This window comes from Hyla sarda, chromosome 8 (genome assembly GCF_029499605.1).
Source record: "Hyla sarda isolate aHylSar1 chromosome 8, aHylSar1.hap1, whole genome shotgun sequence".
Lineage (NCBI taxonomy): Eukaryota > Metazoa > Chordata > Amphibia > Anura > Hylidae > Hyla > Hyla sarda.
The window spans coordinates 41,236,072-41,262,703 of NC_079196.1; the positions used below are offsets into that span (position 1 = coordinate 41,236,072).

Genomic DNA, 26,632 nt, shown 5'->3' on the forward strand with positions numbered 1-26,632 from the left:
CTGCTGAATACTACAGAGGCAATTCTTTTCTTTTTGGACCACAGTGCTTTCTGCTGACATCATGACCACAGTGCTCTCTGCTGACATCTCTGTCCATTTTAAGAACTGTCCAGAGCAGCATATGTTTTCTATGGGGATTTTCTTCTACTCTGGACAGTTCTTAAAATGGACAGAGATGTCAGCAGAGAGCATTGTGGGCATGATGTCAGCAGAGAGCACTGTGTTCCAAAAAGAAAAGAATTCCTCTATAGTGTTCAGCAGCTAATAAGTACTGGAAGGATTAAGATTTTTAATAGAAGTAATTTACAAATCTGTTTAACTTTCTGGCACCAGTTGATAAAAAAAAAAAAAAAAAAATAAGTTTTCCACCGGAGTACCCCTTTAATAATGCAATGTGATATTGATGCTTTATAGTTGAATACAAGATATAAAAATGTAAGGGATAAACTTGAATAAGAATGAGTGTTTCAGTGACGCTCTACCTTCAATAAACATGAGCAGACATTAGCAAACATAAACATAATTTTAGTGAATTCAAATAGACAAAAAACAAAACAAAAAAAAACCATATTCTTGATGTTTTAACTTTGATATTTTAAAGGAGAACGCCAGTTAAAATTAACTTATCCCCTGCAATCTCCGGGCTCTCACAGTGAGAATTGCGTGTCATCTGCCGGTAGACCAGACACGCTCCATTCACTTCTATGGGAGCGCCGATGATGCCCGAGAGCTGTACTCTGGTCTTTTCATCACTCCCAAAGAAATGAATTGAGCGCTATCTGCCTGCAGCATGGCTCCTCACTGAGCGCCTGGGCCCGTTTAAGGGATCGCTGGGAATCCCAGTGGTCTGACCCCTGCGATCAGCTACTTATTTCCTATACTGGGGTTAGGGGATAAGTACATTTTCACTGGATCTCTCCTTTAACCTCTGGCTGCGGCTTATCTCCACCATGCCTGATCATTCTCTTCCTATCATCATCTGAGAGTTAGATGTTCATCCGTTCAGACTGCGGAATTTCCGACTGTCTGCCTGCAAAATTTTCTGTGACTATTTTCCGCCTCCAAAGGCGTTTTTCAGTTTCATGCGTAATTCTGTCATTTCCGCGAGTAATTTCCACGACACCACCAAATCCGCCTTAAATTTCCGCTTCAATTACAAGCAGAAAACAGTGGGAGTGCTAAGAGCCAAGTTCAGCCCCTTTTGGACCATGTGATCACATGACCCAAACCAGGTCAGTCAATTTTTTCAATGTGGGCTAGTCCAAGAACCAGTGGGGCTGATCATATTTCAATTTCTGACTCAAATCCGGACGGAATTTCCGCATGAAATCCGCTTGCAATCTGCCTACGTTCCGCGTTCGACTAAAAATCCGCACGGAAATGAGAGTCCCATTGAACTCAATGGGATTCTGCGGCGGAAATCCGTCTGAAGAAAGAGCACCCCCTTTCTTCAGGCGGAAATTTTCGAGCGAAAATTCGCAACGGAAATTACGACAGAAAAATTCCGCAGTATGAACAGGTGCACGGAAATCCCATTGACTCGCATGTACTTTATAGCCAGCGGAAATTCTAGCGGAAATTTTACGACTTAATTTCTGTCGGAAATTCCGTAGTCTGAACCTAGCCTTAGGAGGGGGAGATTCTCAAAGAATTAAAGTATCGACCACATTTTCAAAGAGCTTTGTGCCGCTGTTCACGCAAGTTTTGTAAAAGTGGTTGTGTCCAGGTATATTGTCTGCTTTACATGATATTTTCAAAGCCTTTTGAGTACATCAAAAATATGGGGTGAATTTCACGCCATCTCTCAGATGGTGTAAAAAATAAATATTTATATTTCTTTTTTTTCCACTTTGGAATTATTTTAGTCAATGGCGTACACGTCAAAAAATTCCAAAGTCCAAAATAGCGTATTTTTGGTCACTTTTTACATCATGAAAAAATGAATTAAAAGCGATCAAAAAGTCCGATCAATACAAAAATTGTCCCGATGAAAACTTCAGATCACAGTGCAAAAAATTAGCCCTTATACCGGCCCGTAGCGAAGTTATAGGGGTCAGAAGATGACAATTGTAAACGTAAACATTTTCCTACATGTAGTTATGATTTTTTTCAGAAGTACGACAAAATCAAACCTATATAAGTAGGGTATCATTTTAATTGTAGGGACCTACAGAATAAAGATAAGGTGTCATTTTTACTGAAACGGAAGCCCCCAAATTTACAAAATGGCATTTTTTCTTCAATTTTGTCGCACAATTAATTTTTATTTTCCGTTTCGCCGTGAATATTTTGGTAAAATGAGTAATGTCACTGCAAAGTAGAATTAGTAGTTCAAAAAATAAGCGATAATATGGAATTTTAGGTGCAAAATTTAAAGAGATATGATTTATAGAAGGTGATGAGGAAAAAATTAAAATGCAAAAACGGAAAAACCCTGAGTCCTAAAGGGATTAAGGACAAAGGGCGTACTTGTACGCCCTCCGTGTTAGCGATCACCGCTGCTCCCAAGGCAGTGATTGGAATGGGATGCCTGCTGAAATCATTCAGCAGGTATCTCATGGTGACTCGACTGCCTGGAAAATAAGGGTGATCTGTGCTGTCTGAGACAGCACCTATCACCCTGAAGGTTAGGAGTGAGGTGGCAGGGGTGCCACCTCCTCCAATCCCCTGCCATTGGTTGGTCACAAGAAAAAAAAAAGGTACCGTATTTTTCATCCTATAGGACGCACCGGCGTATAAGACGCACCCAATTTATAGGTGCAAAATCTAAAAAAATAAAGATTTTGAACCCAATAGTGGTCTTCAACCTGCGGACCTCCAGATGTTGCAAAACTACAACTCCCAGCATTCCCGGACAGCCGTTGGCTGTCCGGGCATGCTGGGAGTTGTAGTTTTGCAACATCTGGAGGTCCGCAGATTGAAGACCACTGCATAGGAGGTAATACTCACGTGTCCCCGCCGCTCCGGACCCATCACCGCTGCCCTGGATGTCGCTCCATCGCTGTCGCCGTGTCCACGTCGCTCCGGAACGTCTCTGCTGCCAGCCGGGTATCCTCGCTCTCCGTCGCCGCCATCACGTCGTTACGCACGCCGACGCACGTACGCGATGACATGATGACGAGGAAGGAGGGCGCCGGCCATACAGGGGATCCCTGAATGGAGAAGACACCGAGGAGGCAGGTAAGGTCTCTCCCGGTGTCCTGTAAGCACTAACCTGGCTATTCAGTCGGGCTATTCAGTTGGTGAAATCGCGGCGGTCCCGAACAGCCCGGGTTAGTGTCACTTTCCCTTCAGATGCGGCGGTCAGCTTTGATCGCCGCGTCTGAAGGGTTAATACAGGGCATCACCGCGATCGGTGATGTCCTGTATTAGCCGCGGGTCCCGGCCGTTGATGGCCGCAGGGACCGCCGCGATAGGGGTGTATTCGCCGTATAAGACGCACCGACTTTTCCCCCCCAGTTTTGGGGAAGAAAAAGTGCGTCTTATACGGCGAAAAATACGGTATTTCAAAGGGAGAGCCAATGGAAAATATGAGAAAAAAAAATTGAATATGTAATTGTTTAGCACAACATACAAATACAGCAGTTTTTGCGAATCTCCCCCAATATTTATGGGGGACTTTAGCACACACTACTGCGAACCACTAGCAAAAATCCTGTGGATAGCCGATAAGTTTCAGTTCCCCAGAGTACCCTTTTAAGTCCAACCAGGACTTAGTGGTTCGTCAGTAGTGTTTGCTAAAGTCCCCCATACACATTATATATGTTTTAGATGAACCCACAAATTTTGGCAGGACCAGTCAATAACGTTATGTGTATGGTGGCCTCCTAAGGTCCCCATAGACCTATGCCCATCCCTGACTTTAAAGGGGTATTCCAGGCAAAACCTTTTTTTTATATATATATATATCAACTGGCTCCGGAAAGTTAAACAGATTTGTAAATTACTTCTATTAAAAAATCTTAATCCTTCCAATAGTTATTAGCTTCTGAAGTTTTCTGTCTAACTGCTCAATGATGATGTCACGTCCCGGGAGCTGTGCATGATGGGAGAATATCCCCATAGGAACTGCACAGCTCCTGGGACGTGAGTCATCAGAGAGCAGTTAGACAGAAAACAACAACTCAACTGCAGAAGCTAATAACTATTGGAAGGATTAAGATTTTTTAATAGAAGTCATTTACAAATCTGTTTAACTTTCCGGAGCCAGTTGATATATAAACAAAAGTTTTGGCCTGGAATACCCCTTTAAGTAAGTATCATTTGATTTTAGGGGAAGGGGGCAGTAAAATAGAACTGATAATTCAGCAGGACTCCAATGACATGACAAAGTCTAATCTCAGGTTGGAGACCATTGATGTACACATGTGGTGCCCTTTACATGGAGCCTAAATGCTACCAAAACTGTTGACAACGTTTCACTGTCATTCAAAACTTCTGTGTGTACTGTTGTTTAATGACATACGTCAGTGATTTATCTCCGCACTTACTAGGACCAGCCACAGTGATCTACATTAATGCCTGGTTGCTTCCTATGAGTAACAGATCATTTGCTCTACAATTTATAACATTCCTCCCCCTCCCCCGAATGTAATTACATCCATTAATTCTATTTATTTTTGGGAGGCCACCGTCTGCACCTGACTCTAAAGACAATTTGTATCCAAAAAAAATCAGACTTGCTTTTTTGTTTGTTATCTCTACGATATATGTTGAATACATTTAGTTTATCATATCTGACAACTAATGGGAATTTTCAGTTGAGAAATCAAATTTTTGTCTTGTTCATTCTGTAGTACAGTTGGGAAATTCGGATGAATATGAAGAAAGATTAGACTACTAATACTAAACTATACTAGATAGTCCTCTGCTCTTCATTACATTAAAGGGATACTTCGCCCCTAGACATGTTACCCCATATCCAAAGTATAGGGAATAACATGTCTGACCGCGGGGGTCTGGTCGATGGGACTGCACTGCAGCTTTACGAACAAAGGAGCCTGGGTCACACCACGTCCCCTCCATTCCTTTCTATGGGAGGGAGGTTTCTGTGTTTGTAAGGCCTCAGTGCCGGCCCAGAGATCACCAGGGGTCCCAGCAGCCGGAGCCCCCTCCATGATCAGACATGTTATCCCTTGTCCTTCGAATAGGAGATAACATGTTTAGGGGCGGAGTACTCCTTTAAAGAGTACCTATCATTAAATTTTTTTTGATATGTTAGAGCTGATTGTATATAGGACAACTTTGTAATTAGATTTAATTTTTAAAAAAATCTTCCTTTTATGTGTTTTTTAGTTTTGAAAATGTGGCCACTAGGGGTCTATCTAGCCACAAGCTTTTCATTGATTTCGGACTCACGCCGGCCTGGCAGTGAGTCCGAAATCGCAGTGCTGGCTGAGCACGTGACCAGCTCAGCGCAGCTCCCCGTCTGTCAATCAGACAGACGGGAGCGCTGTGCTCACATGCAGGGCACTAAACACAGAGGATAAGCGGCGCTCTGAACACTGGGGACAAGCAGGCATCTGGGCAGTGAGGACAAGCGGCGCCCCGTACACTGAGGACAAGCGGCGCCCCGTACACTGAGAACAAGCGGCGCCCCGTACACTGAGGACAAGCGGGCATCTGGGCAGTGAGGACAAACGGCGCCCCGTACACTGAGGACAAGCGGCGCTCCGTACACTGAGGACAAGCGGCGCTCCGTTCACTGAGGACAAGCAGGCATCTGGGCAGTGAGGACAAGCGGCGCCCCGTACACTGAGGACAAGCAGGTACTATTCCCATGCCCCCCCCCAAGTAACGGCGGAAGCAGTCCCCCCAGCAGGCTTCAGTGGCATGCCCACATCCTCCTGCCGGGTGCTCACACTAAGTGAGCAAGTGTTACGCCGAGCGCTCCGGGTCCCCGCTCCTCCCCGGAGCGCTCGCTTCACTCTCCCTGCTGCAGCGCTCCGGTCACATCCTCTGACCCGGGGCGCTGCGATTCCGCTGCCAGCCGGGATGCGATTCGCGATGCGGGTAGCGCCCGCTCGCGATGCGCACCCCGGCTCCCGTACCTTACTCGCTCTCCGTCTGTTCTGTCCCGGCGCGCGCGGCCCCGCTCCCTAGGGCGCGCGCGCGCCGGGTCTCTGCGATTTAAAGGGCCACTGCGCCGCTGATTGGCGCAGTGGTTCCAATTAGTGTGTTCACCTGTGCACTTCCCTATATCACCTCACTTCCCCTGCACTCCCTTGCCGGATCTTGTTGCCATTGTGCCAGTGAAAGCGTTCCTTGTGTGTTCCTAGCCTGTGTTCCAGACCTTCTGCCGTTGCCCCTGACTACGATCCTTGCTGCCTGCCCCGACCTTCTGCTACGTCCGACCTTGCTTCTGCCTACTCCCTTGTACCGCGCCTATCTTCAGCAGCCAGAGAGGTGAGCCGTTGCTAGTGGATACGACCTGGTCACTACCGCCGCAGCAAGACCATCCCGCTTTGCGGCGGGCTCTGGTGAAAACCAGTAGTGGCTTAGAACCGGTCCACTAGCACGGTCCACGCCAATCCCTCTCTGGCACAGAGGATCCACTACCTGCCAGCCGGCATCGTGACAGTAGATCCGGCCATGGATCCCGCTGAAGTTCCTCTGCCAGTTGTCGCTGACCTCACCACGGTGGTCGCCCAGCAGTCACAACAGATAGCGCAACAAGGCCAACAGCTGTCTCAACTGACCGTTATGCTACAACAGTTACTACCACAGCTTCAGCAGTCATCTCCTCCGCCAGCTCCTGCACCTCCTCCACAGCGAGTGGCCGCTCCTGGGCTACGCCTATCCTTGCCGGATAAATTTGATGGGGACTCTAAGTTTTGCCGTGGCTTTCTTTCCCAATGTTCCCTGCATCTGGAGATGATGTCGGACCTGTTTCCCACTGAAAGGTCTAAGGTGGCTTTCGTAGTCAGCCTTCTGTCCGGAAAAGCCCTGTCATGGGCCACACCGCTCTGGGACCGCAATGACCCCGTCACTGCCTCTGTACACTCCTTCTTCTCGGAAATCCGAAGTGTCTTTGAGGAACCTGCCCGAGCCTCTTCTGCTGAGACTGCCCTGTTGAACCTGGTCCAGGGTAATTCTTCCGTTGGCGAGTATGCCGTACAATTCCGTACTCTTGCTTCAGAATTGTCCTGGAATAATGAGGCCCTCTGCGCGACCTTCAAAAAAGGCCTATCCAGCAACATTAAAGATGTTCTGGCCGCACGAGAAATTCCTGCTAATCTACATGAACTTATTCACCTAGCCACTCGCATTGACATGCGTTTTTCCGAAAGGCGTCAGGAACTCCGCCAAGATATGGACTCTGTTCGCACGAGGCGTTTCTTCTCCTCGGCTCCTCTCTCCTCTGGTCCCCTGCAATCTGTTCCTGTGCCTCCCGCCGTGGAGGCTATGCAGGTCGACCGGTCTCGTCTGACACCTCAAGAGAGGACACGACGCCGTATGGAGAACCTCTGCCTGTACTGTGCTAGTACCGAACACTTCCTCAGGGATTGTCCTATCCGTCCTCCCCGCCTGGAAAGACGTACGCTGACTCCGCACAAAGGTGAGACAGTCCTTGATGTCTACTCTGCTTCTCCACGTCTTACTGTGCCTGTGCGGATGTCTGCCTCTGCCTTCTCCTTCTCTACTGTGGCCTTCTTGGACTCTGGATCTGCAGGAAATTTTATTTTGGCCTCTCTCGTCAACAGGTTCAACATCCCGGTGACCAGTCTCGCCAGACCCCTCTACATCAATTGTGTAAATAATGAAAGATTGGACTGTACCATACGTTTCCGCACGGAGCCCCTTCTTATGAGCATCGGATCTCATCACGAGAGGATTGAACTTTTGGTCCTCCCCAATTGCACCTCGGAAATTCTCCTTGGACTTCCCTGGCTTCAACTTCATTCCCCAACCTTGGATTGGTCCACTGGGGAGATCAAGAGTTGGGGGTCCTCTTGTTCCAAGAACTGTCTAAAACCGGTTCCCAGTAACCCTTGCCGTAACTCTCTGGTTCCTCCAGTAACCGGTCTCCCTAAGGCCTATATGGACTTCGCGGATGTTTTCTGCAAAAAACAAGCTGAGACTCTACCTCCTCACAGGCCTTATGATTGTCCTATCGACCTCCTCCCGGGCACTACTCCACCCCGGGGCAGAATTTATCCTCTCTCTGCCCCAGAGACTCTTGCCATGTCTGAATACGTCCAGGAGAATCTAAAAAAGGGCTTTATCCGTAAATCCTCCTCTCCTGCCGGAGCCGGATTTTTCTTTGTGTCCAAAAAAGATGGCTCCCTACGTCCTTGCATTGACTACCGCGGTCTTAATAAAATCACGGTTAAGAACCGCTACCCCTTACCCCTCATCTCTGAACTCTTTGATCGCCTCCAAGGTGCCCACATCTTTACTAAATTGGACTTAAGAGGCGCCTATAACCTCATCCGCATCAGAGAGGGGGATGAGTGGAAAACGGCATTTAACACCAGAGATGGACACTTTGAGTATCTGGTCATGCCCTTTGGCCTGTGCAACGCCCCTGCCGTCTTCCAAGACTTTGTCAATGAAATTTTTCGTGATCTGTTATACTCCTGTGTTGTTGTATATCTGGACGATATCCTAATTTTTTCTGCCAATCTAGAAGAACACCGCCAGCATGTCCGTATGGTTCTTCAGAGACTTCGTGACAATCAACTCTATGCCAAGATTGAGAAATGTCTGTTTGAATGCCAATCTCTTCCTTTTCTAGGATATTTGGTCTCTGGCCAGGGACTACAGATGGATCCAGACAAACTCTCTGCCGTCTTAGATTGGCCACGCCCCTCCGGACTCCGTGCTATCCAACGCTTTTTGGGGTTCGCCAATTATTACAGGCAATTTATTCCACATTTTTCTACCATTGTGGCTCCTATCGTGGCTTTAACCAAAAAAAATGCTGATCCCAAGTCCTGGCCTCCTCAAGCAGAAGACGCCTTTAAACGACTCAAGTCTGCCTTTTCTTCGGCTCCCGTCCTCTCCAGACCTGACCCTTCCAAACCCTTCCTATTGGAGGTTGATGCCTCCTCAGTGGGAGCTGGAGCTGTTCTTCTACAAAAAAATTCCTCCGGGCATGCTGTCACTTGTGGTTTTTTCTCTAGGACCTTCTCTCCAGCGGAGAGGAACTACTCCATCGGGGATCGAGAGCTTCTAGCCATTAAATTAGCACTTGAGGAATGGAGGCATCTGCTGGAGGGATCAAGTTTTCCTGTTATTATCTACACCGACCACAAGAACCTCTCCTACCTCCAGTCTGCCCAACGGCTGAATCCTCGCCAGGCCCGGTGGTCTCTGTTCTTTGCCCGATTTAATTTTGAGATTCACTTTCGTCCTGCCGATAAGAACATTAGGGCCGATGCTCTCTCTCGTTCCTCGGATGCCTCAGAAGTTGAACTCTCTCCGCAACACATCATTCCACCTGACTGCCTGATCTCCACTTCTCCTGCCTCCATCAGGCAGACTCCTCCAGGAAAGACCTTTGTTTCTCCACGCCAACGCCTCGGAATCCTCAAATGGGGTCACTCCTCCCATCTCGCAGGTCATGCGGGCATCAAGAAATCTGTGCAACTCATCTCCCGCTTCTATTGGTGGCCGACTCTGGAGACGGATGTTGTGGACTTTGTGCGAGCCTGCACTATCTGTGCCCGGGATAAGACTCCTCGCCAGAAGCCCGCTGGTTTTCTTCATCCTCTGCCTGTCCCCGAACAGCCTTGGTCTCTGATTGGTATGGATTTTATTACTGATTTACCCCCTTCCCGTGGCAACACTGTTATTTGGGTGGTCGTTGATCGATTCTCCAAAATGGCACATTTCATCCCTCTTCCTGGTCTTCCTTCTGCGCCTCAGTTGGCTAAACAATTTTTTGTACACATTTTTCGTCTTCACGGGTTGCCTACGCAGATTGTCTCGGATAGAGGTGTCCAATTCGTGTCTAAATTCTGGAGGGCTCTCTGTAAACAACTCAAGATTAAATTAAACTTTTCCTCTGCATATCACCCTCAATCCAATGGGCAAGTGGAAAGAATTAACCAGGTCCTGGGTGATTATTTACGCCATTTTGTTTCCTCCCGCCAGGATGACTGGGCAGATCTTCTACCATGGGCCGAATTTTCGTATAACTTCAGAGTCTCTGAATCTTCCTCCAAATCCCCATTTTTCGTGGTGTACGGCCGTCACCCTCTTCCCCCCCTCCCTACTCCCTTGCCCTCTGGTTTGCCCGCTGTAGATGAAGTGACTCGTGATCTTTCCACCATATGGAAAGAGACCCAAAATTCTCTTTTACAGGCTTCATCTCGCATGAAAAAGTTTGCCGATAAAAAGAGAAGAGCTCCCCCCATTTTTGCTCCCGGAGACAAGGTATGGCTCTCCGCTAAATATGTCCGCTTTCGTGTCCCCAGTTACAAACTGGGACCACGCTATCTTGGTCCTTTCAAAGTCTTGTGCCAAATTAATCCTGTCTCTTACAAACTTCTTCTTCCTCCTTCTCTTCGTATTCCTAATGCCTTTCACGTCTCTCTTCTCAAACCACTCATCCTCAACCGTTTTTCTCCCAAATCTGTTCCTCCCACTCCTGTTTCCGGCTCCTCGGACATCTTCTCTGTCAAAGAGATCTTAGCTTCCAAAAAGGTCAGAGGGAAAACTTTTTTTTTAGTGGACTGGGAGGGTTGTGGTCCGGAAGAGAGATCCTGGGAACCTGAGGACAACATCCTAGACAAAAGTCTGCTCCTCAGGTTCTCAGGCTCTAAGAAGAGGGGGAGACCCAAGGGGGGGGGTACTGTTACGCCGAGCGCTCCGGGTCCCCGCTCCTCCCCGGAGCGCTCGCTTCACTCTCCCTGCTGCAGCGCTCCGGTCACATCCTCTGACCCGGGGCGCTGCGATTCCGCTGCCAGCCGGGATGCGATTCGCGATGCGGGTAGCGCCCGCTCGCGATGCGCACCCCGGCTCCCGTACCTTACTCGCTCTCCGTCTGTTCTGTCCCGGCGCGCGCGGCCCTGCTCCCTAGGGCGCGCGCGCGCCGGGTCTCTGCGATTTAAAGGGCCACTGCGCCGCTGATTGGCGCAGTGGTTCCAATTAGTGTGTTCACCTGTGCACTTCCCTATATCACCTCACTTCCCCTGCACTCCCTTGCCGGATCTTGTTGCCATTGTGCCAGTGAAAGCGTTCCTTGTGTGTTCCTAGCCTGTGTTCCAGACCTTCTGCCGTTGCCCCTGACTACGATCCTTGCTGCCTGCCCCGACCTTCTGCTACGTCCGACCTTGCTTCTGCCTACTCCCTTGTACCGCGCCTATCTTCAGCAGCCAGAGAGGTGAGCCGTTGCTAGTGGATACGACCTGGTCACTACCGCCGCAGCAAGACCATCCCGCTTTGCGGCGGGCTCTGGTGAAAACCAGTAGTGGCTTAGAACCGGTCCACTAGCACGGTCCACGCCAATCCCTCTCTGGCACAGAGGATCCACTACCTGCCAGCCGGCATCGTGACAGCAAGAAGATAGGTAAGTTACAGAGCTTTTTACTGCTCTTTAAAAAGTTTTTAAGGGCAGGGAAGGTGTTAGATGTAGTTAGGGAGCATAGCTTAAGTTAGTGTAGAAAAGTTTATTTAGTGATAGGTACTCTTTAATTGCAACCTATGGGGTAGATCAGGTTGTACTCCCTTAGCTAACGTTAAGGTCCGCTTACTTGAGTCAGTGGTGTGATGAGTTGAACACCGACAGTAAATCATCGTTTTAGTGTCATGTGGCAAGGAAAGATAGAGGAAAACACTACTGATAAATACCCACTGAGCAAGAAAAAGGATATATGTATGGAGGTGGATGCAGGTCCAACAAGATGAATGACACCTGTGGGGTGCATGCAGTAAAGAGGCAATAACTCGAAATGACACGTAAAGAACGATAGCATGCACTCACCGCAGAAGATGTGCCTATGCGTCCGGAGGTCCCGGGTCACGGGGGAGCATCAGGCAGAACCCGAAGCACTCAGAGGCTACGCCAGTCGTTTCACGCCACTGTGCGCGCTTCTTCCGGCCTCTGAGGCCGGAAGAAGCGCGCACAGTTGCGTGAAACGACCGGCATCGTCTCTGAGCACTTCGGTATCTGCCTGATGCTCCCCCGTGACCCGGGACCTCCGGACGCATAGGCACATCTTCTGCGGTGAGTGCATGCTATCGTTCTTTACGTGTCATCTTTTTAGTGTTTCGCAAACTTTGTTGAACTATTTACATTAAAATGCGTTATGTTTGGTTTGTAGCACAAAAAAACCAGTTGACTTAATGAATTCCGTCCAGACCTCAATTTATCAAGACCTCAATTGCCTTACGGTTTCGTTTCGCTGCAAATCCGCTTGGGACGTGCCGTGAAACGGGAACCCACGAGCTATTATACTATGCACCAAGCACTATGAAATAAAGCTACTTGATGGCACCAGCATCGGGGGAGTGCTCTACTTGTTCCTCTTTACTCGCAATTATACTACATTGTTGCGTTACGGCTCGGGACGATCCCCCATTACCTCTACAGCAGTGCCATCCTTGTAGCTAATCCCTAATGCTCTCCGAATAATCTGCACAAATATCTTCTGGGGTTAAGATTTGATTAATACAAGAAAAAAAAAGAAAAAAAGAGAAAAATTGTAATGTCTAATGACCTACATAGAGAATTAGAATGAGCCGTAATGAGGATTCTAGGTTAATATTAAATTATCGTAATGGATTTTGTGATGTTAGGTCCCATTAAAATTAAATCCTCATTCACTGATAATTTTTTCTCTCCTTCTTAATCTCAGAGAAGTCACATCAGGTAAAAGATGGATAGAATTCTGACATTATCGCCCATGTTTTAAAGGTCAGTATCTGCTGTAAAAAAATAAAAATAAAATAATCATTCTTTTTCAGCCACTTTGGACAGTCCCCTGATGTTGAGCTAATCGCAGGGTGTCCTGTTACTGAGACCCCCTGGGATTAGCTATGATCAGTGGGCAAAAGAAGTGTTTCATTTCCCTGCAGTGCCACCACAGGGCATATAAAGTATTGCACCTGTATAATTGTAATGCATGTGTCAAGTACTCTAAACAGGAGAACTCTCCTTAAACGGGTTGTGCGCTGCCCTGCAGTTCGGAGCTCCGCCCACAGCGTCCGGAAGTTGATTACTCCGAACGCTGTGTGCGGGCTTCCGTGTTCGCGGCCGACCGGCGTGACGTCACGCCCGGCCCTTTCATGACGTTTCGCCCACTCCCTCGTGACGTCACGCCAGCCCCCTCTACCAAAGTCTATGGGAAGGGGGCGTGACAGCGGTCGCGCCCCCTTCCCATAGACTTTCATTGAGGGGGCGGGCGAGAAGTCACGAAGGGGCCGGGCATGAAGTCACGCCCGCCGGCCGCGAACACGGAAGCCCGCACACAGCGTTCGGAGTAATGAACTTCCGGACGCTGTGGGCGGAGCTACGAACTGCAGGGCAGCGCACAACCCCTTTAACTAACGTAATATGTAATAACTGGGTATTAAGGGGTGTGAAATATTCACAGAAATGTTGCACAGTATAGAAGGAATATTTTCCATATGGAACTCCTAATGATAACTATGTACTGATAAACTATCTAATACGCATTAGGGTTCGTTCACACGGCCGTTGTGCTCTGGTAAATGGAACTCTGTAGCTCAGTCTTTCGGAAGGACAGGCGTTAAGAGGAGAAAAAGTAGTGCATATCCTATTTTTTCTCTTCTCAATTTAAAGGGGTACTCTGCCCTTAGACATCTTATCCCCTATCCAAAGGGAGGGGATAAGATGTCTAATCACAGGGGTCCGGCTGCTAAGAACCCCTGCAATCTCTCCTGCAGCACCCTGTGTCATCTGCTGCAAGGAGCAAACTTTGCTCCATGCCTGATAACGGGCGACACAGTGGTCGGAGTATCGTGACATAACACCCCTCCCCCTCAATACAAGTCTATGGCAGTGGGCTTGACGGTTGCTGCGCCCCCTCCCATAGACTTGCATTGAGGGGGTGGGCCGTGATGTCCCGTGGGGGCAGGTCCGTGATTTAACAATACTCCGGCCCCTGTATCGCCCGTCATCAGGCACAGAGTGAAGTTCCCTCTGTGCAGCAGATGACACAGGGTGCTGCAGGGGAGATTGCGGGGGTTCCCAGTTGTGGGACCCCCGCAATCAGACATCTTATCCCCTATCCTTTGGAAAGGGAATAAGATGTCTAGGGGTGGAGTACCCCTTTAAGTAAAACACCAGATCCCTGATGGATGCCATTCAAGTCAATGGGATCCGTCGGGAGCCCTTAGTATCAGATGTTTGGAGCAAAAAAAAAGAGCCTAACAGGAGTATAACAGCAGTGTGAACCTAGCCTTAGAAAACAGTTGTCCAAACCTTCTCATTTTGTCAGAACAGGCAACCTGTCTAATATGTATGGGGCCTCCAGGCTCTTCCCAGACAGTCACAACAGATGATGTCAGTGGAGAGAAGGATGGGGCATGCCGTATTTCATGATGCCTGATCCTATTGTCCTCTGGGAGATACGCTGTCACCATTCAGGACACATGAACACTCAGCCAAGCAAAGCCTTGTATGCTAAAAAAGACTTCTCTGCTTTACAGAACCCCGCTTTATTTGCTTGTTTTGGGCATATGGATGTGAAAAACTTTTGGGTCACCTTCTTGGAACTATTAGCCAGGGAGGAGATCTGTTGCAAAAAAAGAATATTCAAGCATTACAAAGATGGCTCAATGGACACCATGCAATACTTCATTTCTCCTCTAGGGTCACTGTAGAAAAGATTAACACCTAATCTCTTCCTATGACAACCACTACTGATCACTCTGGGTAGGCTGGGCTCACATCAAGTTTCCATATCAGGTTTTTGAAGGTGATTGACCAGACTAAACTGTATCAAAACATGTGTGCAAATTTTAACCCGTATACGGTTTTAAAAATGATGTCCTTTTGCATCCGTTTTAAGAAAAAAAAGTATACCTTTTTAACTTTTCACTACATTATGAATAAAGTTTAACTTGTTTGATTGAAATTCCAAGAAAAAAAACTGCACATACGCACATATGGTTCTCTACGGTTCCCATTGACTTCAATGTTAACAAAAAAAAAAAAAAAAATACATATACGTTTCAATATGGTTTTTCACCCGGACCAAAAACTGTAGTAGGCTACTTTTTTGGGTACGGGAAAGAAACTGACAAAACCATACAGGATGCCAAACTGGCACAACCTGATGCATCTTTTGGCATATGATTTTCAATACAGTTTCGTACGGTTTTCAAACTGAAAACGTATATGGGAACTGTCTTGCAAAAACGTGGTGTGAACCCGGCTTCACTAGTATTGGAACACACTGTACATAAACTTTGTGATATTATTCGTAACAAAGACTCTCATGAGGAAAGTTGCCTATACATGTTTGAATCGATATATTCTAGAATATTAACAATTTTTCTAATTGAAAAACATCTGTGTTGTGCAAAATATCATCTATTTATTTGCATATAAAATAACATAATTTTATGGATAAAAGTAAAGTAAGTGCTATCATTGTATCCTTTACTGCTGAGGTCTGGTACATTAATGGATCAGTTACATTATTAAGGTTACATGTACCAGACCTTAACATTAAAGAATACAATGATAGCACTTACTTTACTTTTGTCCATGAAATGGATATGTGGGACAATGAGCAAATAAATTATGTTTTTCACAGACATTATTTTCATTTAGAAAAATTGTTGAGATTCTGAAATTCATCCATGGACATGAGTACAAGTTTTGATCAGTAGCATTTTGGGTGCTAAGAACCTAATAATGATCACTGAAACAAAGGGACCGGGCCTGTGTACCTTTGTTCCAGCACTCTTTGGCTTTCCTTGGAGAGCAAAGTGTGTGATGTACAGAGTGATACATCATTTATGAGACTTTCTATGATTCTGTATACTTAAAGGGGTACTCTGGGGGAAAACCTTTTTTTTTTTTTTTTTTTTTAAATCATCTGGTGCCAGAAAGTTAAACAGATTTGTAAATTATTGAAATCCTTCCAGTACTTATTAGCTGCTGAATACTACAGAGGAAATTATTTTATTTTTGCAACACAGAGCTCTCTGCTGAAATCTAGAGCACAGTGCTCTCTGCTGACATCTCTGTCCATTTTAGGAACTGTCCAGAGTAGGAGAAAATCCCCATAGGCAAACATATGCTGCTCTGGACAGTTCCTTAAATGGACAGAGATGTCAGCAGAGAGCACTGTGGTCATGATGTCAGCAGAGAGCTCTGTGTTCCAAAAAGAAAATCATTTCCTTTGTAGTATTCGGCAGCTAATAAGTACTGGAAGGATTAAGATTTTTTTTATAGAAGTAATTTACAAATCTGAGACCAGAGAAGGTGGAGCCAGCACTGTTTAAAAACATCCCTCTTTATTGTAATCCTGGTTAAAAGTCCATAGAAAGGCAGAGAAATAATAAGCTCTGGGACAAAAAGTGCAAATGTGCATAGCTGGAGCACCTCAGAATGCCAACGCGTTTCAGGCCGTTTGGCCTTTAGTCAGTGCCTATCATTTCTCTGCCTTTCTATGGACTTTTAACCAGGATTACTATAAAGAGGAATGTTTTTACACAGTGCTGGCTCCACCTTCTTCTATGGTCTTTGAATTCTGAGGCTGGCCGTGCACGTGTTGGATCAGGTGAGCTGAATTCCTACTCTCTTTTAATTTACAAATCTGTTTAACTTTCTGGCACCAGTTTCTGGCACTGAAGTACCCCTTTAAAGGAGTATTCCAGGAATTTTTTTTTATTTGACCATGCTAGAAGGGCTGTAAAGTTAGTGTAGTTCATAATATAGTGTCTGCACCTGGAATACTTATGTGCCCTGTTCATTTTTAGCAGCATACAAAATAACTGCCGTCTCATGTTTTCCCAGGTTGCAGTGCGGCCCAAGATATTACATCACTAGTCAGGTATTCAAAGGGAGCCTATCTGATTCAATAGGTGGAGTGACTGCTGGGTGGAGTGTTGGGTAGATTATTCTGCAGGAAATTGCAGTTTTGCAACAGCTGGAGGCCCCCTGGTTAGAAAACACTGGTCTATTGTTTACAGCACAGCATGGGAGCTCAATCAGGTGCGCTTCAATGGGTGGGGTGGCTGATGTGTGGAAGGGAGAAAAATGACCTCACACTTCCAAACAAGGGATCATGGAACTTGTAGTTGGAGGGAGGGAACTCCAACAGGAAATAGGCATTTCATAAAAAGATAGCTACAGTGTTATGGTAATCTCACAACATAGCCATTTAGTCCCGAGACAAGTGTAAATCCTTCCTAAGCATGTGCGTTGCTGTCTACCAGGTAAGTACTAAAATCACCTTATGGTGGAGAACCCCTTTAACACTTGGTTGCTAATCAAAGTTCAAAGGGCATAGCGCCATGACCCCCATTGATCAAAACTCCTGAGATATCACTATGAGGTGTCACATATCACTATGAGCCAAAACTTTTTAAAAAGGATACCCATCATTCCACACAGGTGGGCCCATTTCGGGGTGCATTTTTGAGGGAGTGCGGGAAACAAAGTTGGAAGCCATGAGTGGTTGGTTGACATGAGGTTTCGAAACATCATACATAATATGCCGGTGAGTGTATACATCAATGTTTTCCAACCAGGGTGCCTCCAGCTGTTGCAAAACTACTCCTCCCAGCATGCCCTGACAGCCGTTGGCTGTCCGGGCATGCTGGGAGTTGTAGTTTTGCAACAGCTGGAGGTACCCTGGTTGGCAAACACTGCTATACTCAGTAGCAGAACATTTGTGTCTTGTATCTTATTCTGTAATCATCCGGAAACCCCAGAGATTCTTCTTGCTGAGTCATTCTGGAGATGCATGGTTAGAACTTAAAGGGGTACTTCGGTGGAAAACATTTATTTTTTTTAAATCAACTGGTGCCAGAAAGTTAAACAGATTTGTAAATTACTTCTATTAAAAAATCTTTACCCTTCCAGCACTTTTTAGCAGCTGTATGCTACAGAGGAAATTCTTTTCTTTATGAATTTCTTTTTGTCTTGTCCACAGTGCTCTCTGCTGACACCTCTGTCCATGTCAGGAACTGTCCAGAGCAGCATAGGTTTGCTATGGGGATTTTTCTTCTGCTCTGGACAGTTCCTGATACGGGTATCAGGTGTCAGCAGAGAGCACTGTGGACAAGACAAAAAATTAATTTAAAAAGAAAAGAATTTTCTCTGTAGCATACAGCTGCTGAAAAGTACTGGAAGGGTAAAGATTGTTTAATAGAAGTAATTTACAAATCTGTTTAACTTTCTGGCACCAGTTGATTAAAAAAAATAAATGTTTTCCACTGGAGTACCCCTTTAAAGAGGTACTCTGCTGGAAACATTTTTTTGTAAAACAACTGGTGCCAGAAAGTTAAACAGATTTGTAAATTACTTCTATTTAAAAATCTTAATCCTTCCAGTACTTATCAGCTGCTGTATGCTCCACATGAAGTTCTTTTCTTTTTGAATTTATATTCTGTGCTCTGTTTAACACCTTATACAGTATACCTTTGTATTTCTCCAACGAAACATATGGTCCTTGGCTCTGTCCTTAATTATTGGTGTTACTGCCGGGTCATTACAGGTTGCGGAGGGCTTCAGACATCCACTTCATGGCCCTGCATTAGACATCAAAGACATTGCCAAGACATTTGGGTTTTCAGTAAATGCTGTTTGTATAAACAGTAAAATGTGTTGTAGACCCCTCTAGACACAAAGCAATAAAAGGAGATTTACAAACCATTTACGCCGAGCAGTTATCATTAACACTCAATAATCTCTTTACACCGGTCACTGCTTGACACATTCCCTTCACTTCTGTCCCCAAGATGCAATTTAGATTGAAAGAAGAGAATTGGGCTTCACATTTCCCTTTAGAAATAAACATTGGGAAGGATACAGATCAGCCGTATCTCTTCCAGATCAGTATTTCCTAACCTTTGTTCCCTCTACAACAGTGGTCTCAAATTGTGGCCCTCCAGATGTTGCAAAACTTCAACTCGTCGAAGTCGAAGTTTTGCAACAACTGGAGGGCCACAATTTGAGATCCCTTCTCTACAACCAAGTCAAATGGGTGGTCTATGTGGCTTGATAGATCTCTATCTGTTTTATAATCTGTTTCTATTTTTATTTTTATTTTTTGTACAATATTATGGGGTTGCCATCTTGTCTACAACATATAGAGATATGCTTTACAGCAATCCACATGGACATAGGAAACAAGATTAAAGCTGTCCCATTGACACCAATGAGAAAGATGTCTGGACATGCTCTGTGAACTTTGAAGGGAAGGGGGCAGGGGACTGCTCTGTGAGCAACAGCTTCTGTGTGTATCTCTATTATCGATCTACTGATAATTTTTTTTACTGGTTACAACCAGGTACTGTAACATGTTCTTTGTTTTAACCTGTTTCTATTTTCTGATTTGTAATTTTATTTTTTCAATTTTGTACATTATTATGGGGGCTGTCATCTTGCCTGAGCTGTTTCTTACAACGTATAGAGATATGCTTTACAACAATCCACATAGATATAGGCAACAAGATTGGAGCTGTCCCATTGACACAAATAAGAAAGGTGTCTGGGCATGCTCTGTGACCTTTGCAGGGAAGGGGGCAGGGGACTGATCTGTGAGCAACAGCTATTGTGTGTATTCTATTATCGAACTACTGATAGATTATAATAAAAAATTTAACTGTTAAGAACCAGATACTGTAACATGTTCTTTGTTTTAACCTGTTTCTATTTTCTGATTTGTAGTTGTTTTGTTTTTTAATTTTTTGTACATTATTATGGGGGCTGTCATCTTGCCTGAGCTTTTCATTACAACATATAGAGGTATGCTTTACAACAATCCACATGGACATAAGCAACAAGATTGAAGCTTTCCTATTGACACAAATAAGAAAGGTGTCTGGGCATGCTCTGTGACCTTTACAGGGAAGGGGGCAGGGGACTGATCTGTGAGCAACAGCTATTATGTGCATCTTTATTACTGATAGATTTTTTTTTTTTTTTACTGGTTAGAACCAGATACTGAAACCTGTCCTTTTTTTTACCCTGTTTCTATTTTCTGATTTGTATATTTTTTTAATTTCATTTTTTTGTACAATACTATAGGGTCTGCCATCTTGCCATAGCTGTTTTTAACAACATATAGAGATATGCTTTACAACAATCCACATGGACATAGGAAACAATAGACTGAAGCTTACCCATTGACACAAATAAGAAAGGTGTCTGGGCATGCTCTGTGACCTTTGCAGGGACGGGGGACTGATCTGTGAGCAACAGCTACTGTGTGTATAACAATAATCTACATACTGGTGTCACCTTTCACTGTATTCCTGTCTGTGATAAGGATGACTGCTTGGAAGTGATTTGTCCAAAACAGGAAGTCTTGCCTTAGTTTAAAGTCTAGTGGCCAGAATGGATTTTTTAGGATTATTTTAGGATTATTTTAAAAATGAAAAAAAAATTAGATAAAACACCAGCAAAAATTCTTTCAAAATATGATAAACATGTAAGTGACACAATCTCTTTAAAAAGCTATTCCTCTCCTAGACAAGATGTCTAATCGAGGGAGGGAGGGGGGGGGGGGGGTTAGGGGGTCCGGCCGCTGGGGAAAACCCCCTCTCTGCGATCTCCGGCCTGGTACCCCAGTAATCCAGTGCACAAAGCAGACACCGCTCCCTTTAAGAAAAACTTAAAGGGATACTCCGCCCCTAGACATCTTATCCCTCGGCACCCCCGTGCTCGGAACATTTATTTTCAGAATGCCCCGGTTTGGGGGGCTTCCGAATTTGTGACGAAACCAACAGCCATCACGCACCCTCCCATAGACATGAATGGAGGGGGTGTGACGGCTGTGGTTTTGTCACAAATTCGGAAGCCCCCCAAACCGGGGCATTCTGAACATAAATGTTCAGAGCGCCGGGGTGCGGAGGGATAAAATATCAAGGGGCGGAGTACCCCTTTAAGTTTTTCTGAGGTAGAAAGGGACTTTAGTTTCCTTGGGAGTGAAAAACCTTTTCTGGGCTTCTGACATGATAATAGGGTTGGGAATCATTGCTCTAGAGCAGTGGTCTTCAACCTGCAGACCTCCAGATGTTGCAAAACGACAACTCCCAGCATGCCCGGACAGCCGTTGGCTGTCCGGGCATGCTGGGAGTTGTCGTTTTGCAACATCTAGAGGTCCGCAGGTTGGAGACCCCTGCTCTAGACAATTCTAGGATTGTCTCTTCATATTTTATGGCATAGATCAGAGCCCTGATATTTTCCCTGCGGCCAATGCTAATTATTCCTGCAGGAGTTCCGGGCGGGGAGGAGCCATGCAGCCATGCGGTTGTGTCATATAGTTATAACAAAGAATTATGTTTACTTGTAAAATGGTATGAACATAGTTGTGGCATACATAACATATGTGGTGTCCCGGTACAGGACCTGGTCCTGTCCCTGTCTAAAGTCCCCTCAGCCAGAGTCCCCTTCATTCCCATAGGGCTCTCCTGCAGGGCTTACCCCTGGTCGCCTCATATGAACTGTACATTGTTTAATATATAAAGATAATAATAATGTATAGGAAATATATATATATATATATATATATATATATATATATATATATATATATGTTTTCTCTATGTAGCCCGACTTCAAGATGTCTGATTCTGTGGTCTCCGGTGTGTGCGCATGCGCCGGGGCAACACAGAAAGCCGGATGAGAGAAACACTTAGAAAGTAATAAGGATGCATGTCATGTTACACATTTCCGGTCCTGCGCATTAAGTATGTGAAGTCAGTGAAGGGGAAGCGCGCGTGAGTGACGCGATGCCCTTCCGGTTTTGCGCAGTTGAGTTATTTACAAACAGAAGACCCGATGATGAAGCAGCAAATCAGGAGGTGAACACATGGCTATGAAGGTGAGGGACCACCCTCTCGGCTGACGTGATGTTATGTTTACATGATGCACTTTTGTATTTAAACACTGTTTTGTATAGATCAACACTTGGCTATGATTTGCATAGATGTCAAATATGGTTTTATGATGCACATGATAGCATAAATGTATTTTTCTATTTTGTATATGGATGTTTAATATTTAATTAATGTAAATGAGGTGATGATGTCACTATGATTAATGATATTTAAGGAAGTGATGTAACACTAATACACTGCTTGAGAAAGGCTTCATTGTGAGGCTGAAACGTCGCATTTGACTTGATGGGTGAATAAATACACCTTTTTTCTGCCATTGGAGTGCCGCTTTCCTTTTTTGGAGTTATATATATATATATATATATATATATATATATATATATATATATATATATACCGTATATACTCAAGTATAAGCCGACCCGAGTATAAGCCGAGACCCCTAATTTCAACCCAAAATCCCAGGAAAAGTTATTGACTCGAGTATAAGCCTAGGGTGGGAAATACATCATCCCCCCTGTCATCATCCAGACCCGTCATTAACATCCTCATCATCATCACCGCCTGTCATCATCCAGACCCTCATCATCATTACCTGTCATCATCCCCTTGTCATCATCCACCACAAAAAGAACCCCTGGGTGGGTTAGGGATCCCACTAATATATATTACACAAACCCGGGGCCGAAGCCCAGAGCACAAATCCCTATAGGGTAAACCCCCCAAATTAAAATATAACTTTTATTGTATTATTATATAAAATGATGACAAATGATTAAAACTCAAATTTCACAGTTCCAGATAAGTAATGAATTCTGGGATTAACCCAGTAGTTTCCTGTCTTATGGGTCTGCAGTACCCAAACAAATGGAATCTGCGAAATAGATTAAAATCTGAAATTTGCCTCCTCTACTAGTTTCGGCGCATCTGCGCCGTCCTCAGGAGGAATATGCGGCAAACAACCGTCCACGTGTCTCACTCTGTCTTTTATATCCTAGGTTAATTACCTCATCACTCCCCGACACTTTACCAGGCCAATCCCTGTTTCTTTTCTTTGTGTCCAATGAGCGCTTTCCACCTCACTTTCCTGTGTGGAGAGTGGCCAACCAGGTTGATGTTTATCTGTTCGTGTCTGATGACGTGGGTTGATATCATCACGATGCGCCATTGTTGTGATGACCTGGTCATGTGTGTAATCACGTGATCGGTCAATCGCTTGTCCTATTGCCGCGCATGCGCCCGGACTTAAACATCGCCTCCTATTTGGTGCGCAGGCGCGGGGACTTAGAAATTATTCCGCTCGCTTTCAATATGTAACTCAATGGCGAATACGGCGCATGCGCTAGGACTTAGAAATCTACAGTCAATTCATTTTCTGTATATGTTACAATTCCGGACCATAGATATACAGTTACTCTGACTCATATGTATCAAATTTTCGAAAGATATTTGTCCCATAGAATGAGACTATCATGTAGTAAAATGAAGTTTACAGTCACTAACTGCATTAAATATTCCATAATCAATAGGTTGTGTCCTGTGGTTAGTTAACAACATCATGCGATCTTACGGATAATGGGATGACCATACATAAACATAAACATAAAGGTAAGTATTATCCTATGTTATTCAATCAAATTTTAGTGCAGAGAAGACAAATAACCAGTGACAAACACTTTTAAAGTGGAGTACTTACTCCTGCTTCATTAGAAGTCCCTATTTCCATGGGACCTTCCATCTTATCGGCAGAGTGGACATAATATACATGGAGGATGTTTTATTGTCATCTCAACTTAACCTTAAACCATAATAGCTTATTGCGGATCTAGAAAAGCGGCAAAGGAAAACCCTTCATTTAGACCCAAAGGGGCCATACTTTTAAGTCTATATATCCATCTCGCCTCTTCTTTCAGTAGTAATGAATCTATATTACCCCGCCTGGGGCCTAGACGTAGCTGACAGAGACCTACAAAGCGTATGTCTTTCAAATTGCTGTTGTGGCAGACCTGCATATGACGAGATATAGGGGTGTCTTTTGCTGTTCTTATACAGCTTAGATGCTGGGAAATTCGTCTCTTAAATTCTTGAGTCGTTTTACCCACATAGATTCTTGGGCATGAGCAGACGGCCACATAGATAATGTTTTTGCTGTTACAATTCATAAATTGCCTGATCTCATAAATCCGAGAGTCTATGGGGTTCGTAAAAGTCTTGCCTTTAATAATATAAGTACAAAAGGTGCAATGTCCGCACGCATATGAACCAACCGTCTTGTTGCTCAACCAATTTTTGTTCGTGTTAGATACATCAAGATGACTATGCACCAACAAATCTTTTAAATTAGGTCCCCTCCTAAAAGTTATACTCGGTTTCGCTCCTATAGCAGGTACCAAATCCCTATCGTTCGACAGCAAATGCCAGTGTTTGCGAAGGATTCCCATGATCTTGTTGGTATATCCATCATAGGATCCTATGCACCGTATTTGGTTTTCTTGATCTCTACGGGTTTCTGTCCTAAGTGTATAATTTCTGTCTGTCTCTTTTGCCCGATGGTATGCTCTTTTTAGATGTTTCCTAGGGTATTGTCGTTGTCTAAATCTGGAGAAGAGTCTCTTACTTTCCTCTTCAAACTTAACGTCCTCTGAGCAATTACGACGTGCTCGTAGATATTGTCCTATGGGGATACTGGCCTTGAGGCGATCCGGGTGCCAACTGTTCCAATGAAGGAGTGAGTTGGCTGATGTAGGTTTACGAAAAACCTCTGTCTGTATCTTGAGGTTTTCATCTATATAGATGTGCAAATCAAGAAAATTAATGGATCTGCCTCCTACCTCACTGGTGAATACCATGCCTATACTGTTGGTGTTAAGTTGATGAACGAAATCTGTGAATAGTGAAGTATCTCCGTCCCAAAGGATTAGGACATCATCGATATAACGCCCCCAAAAAATAAGCAATTTGAAAGACATACGCTTTGTAGGTCTCTGTCAGCTACGTCTAGGCCCCAGGCGGGGTAATATAGATTCATTACTACTGAAAGAAGAGGCGAGATGGATATATAGACTTAAAAGTATGGCCCCTTTGGGTCTAAATGAAGGGTTTTCCTTTGCCGCTTTTCTAGATCCGCAATAAGCTATTATGGTTTAAGGTTAAGTTGAGATGACAATAAAACATCCTCCATGTATATTATGTCCACTCTGCCGATAAGATGGAAGGTCCCATGGAAATAGGGACTTCTAATGAAGCAGGAGTAAGTACTCCACTTTAAAAGTGTTTGTCACTGGTTATTTGTCTTCTCTGCACTAAAATTTGATTGAATAACATAGGATAATACTTACCTTTATGTTTATGTTTATGTATGGTCATCCCATTATCCGTAAGATCGCATGATGTTGTTAACTAACCACAGGACACAACCTATTGATTATGGAATATTTAATGCAGTTAGTGACTGTAAACTTCATTTTACTACATGATAGTCTCATTCTATGGGACAAATATCTTTCGAAAATTTGATACATATGAGTCAGAGTAACTGTATATCTATGGTCCGGAATTGTAACATATACAGAAAATGAATTGACTGTAGATTTCTAAGTCCTAGCGCATGCGCCGTATTCGCCATTGAGTTACATATTGAAAGCGAGCGGAATAATTTCTAAGTCCCCGCGCCTGCGCACCAAATAGGAGGCGATGTTTAAGTCCGGGCGCATGCGCGGCAATAGGACAAGCGATTGACCGATCACGTGATTACACACATGACCAGGTCATCACAACAATGGCGCATCGTGATGATATCAACCCACGTCATCAGACACGAACAGATAAACATCAACCTGGTTGGCCACTCTCCACACAGGAAAGTGAGGTGGAAAGCGCTCATTGGACACAAAGAAAAGAAACAGGGATTGGCCTGGTAAAGTGTCGGGGAGTGATGAGGTAATTAACCTAGGATATAAAAGACAGAGTGAGACACGTGGACGGTTGTTTGCCGCATATTCCTCCTGAGGACGGCGCAGATGCGCCGAAACTAGTAGAGGAGGCAAATTTCAGATTTTAATCTATTTCGCAGATTCCATTTGTTTGGGTACTGCAGACCCATAAGACAGGAAACTACTGGGTTAATCCCAGAATTCATTACTTATCTGGAACTGTGAAATTTGAGTTTTAATCATTTGTCATCATTTTATATAATAATACAATAAAAGTTATATTTTAATTTGGGGGGTTTACCCTATAGGGATTTGTGCTCTGGGCTTCGGCCCCGGGTTTGTGTAATATATACTTGTCATCATCCCACACATCCCCCCTTCATCATCCCCTTGTCATCATCCCCACCCCCCTTCATCATCCCCTTGTAATCATCCCACCCCCCCCTTCATCATCCCCTTGTCATCATCCCCACCCCCTTCATCATCCCACACCCCCCTTCATCATCCTCTTGTCATCATCCACCCTCAGTGGTCTTCAACCTGCGGACCTCCAGAGGTTTCAAAACTACAACTCCCAGCAAGCCCGGGCAGCCATCCAGCCCCCTCTCCCCCCCTTTAGTTCTGTACAGTACTCACCTCCGCTCGGCGCTGGTCCGGTGCTGCAGTACTGTCCGGAGAGGAGGTGGTCCGGTGGGATAGTGGTTCCG

At 44.9% G+C, this 26,632-nt stretch overlaps 1 protein-coding gene and 1 long non-coding RNA gene across 11 annotated transcripts in view; one reads left to right on the forward strand and one right to left on the reverse strand.

Moving 5' to 3' along the window:
* Nucleotides 1-12,863, forward strand: part of LOC130283825 (uncharacterized) — a 59,112-nt gene extending 46,249 nt beyond the window's left edge. The window contains exon 3 of the long non-coding RNA XR_008846857.1: nt 12,804-12,863. This is a non-coding gene — a long non-coding RNA (uncharacterized LOC130283825). The remainder of the gene's footprint in view (nt 1-12,803) is intronic.
* RBMS1 (RNA binding motif single stranded interacting protein 1) overlaps nt 1-26,632 on the reverse strand; it is a 442,165-nt gene that overhangs the window by 329,900 nt on the left and 85,633 nt on the right. The window lies entirely within an intron of this gene.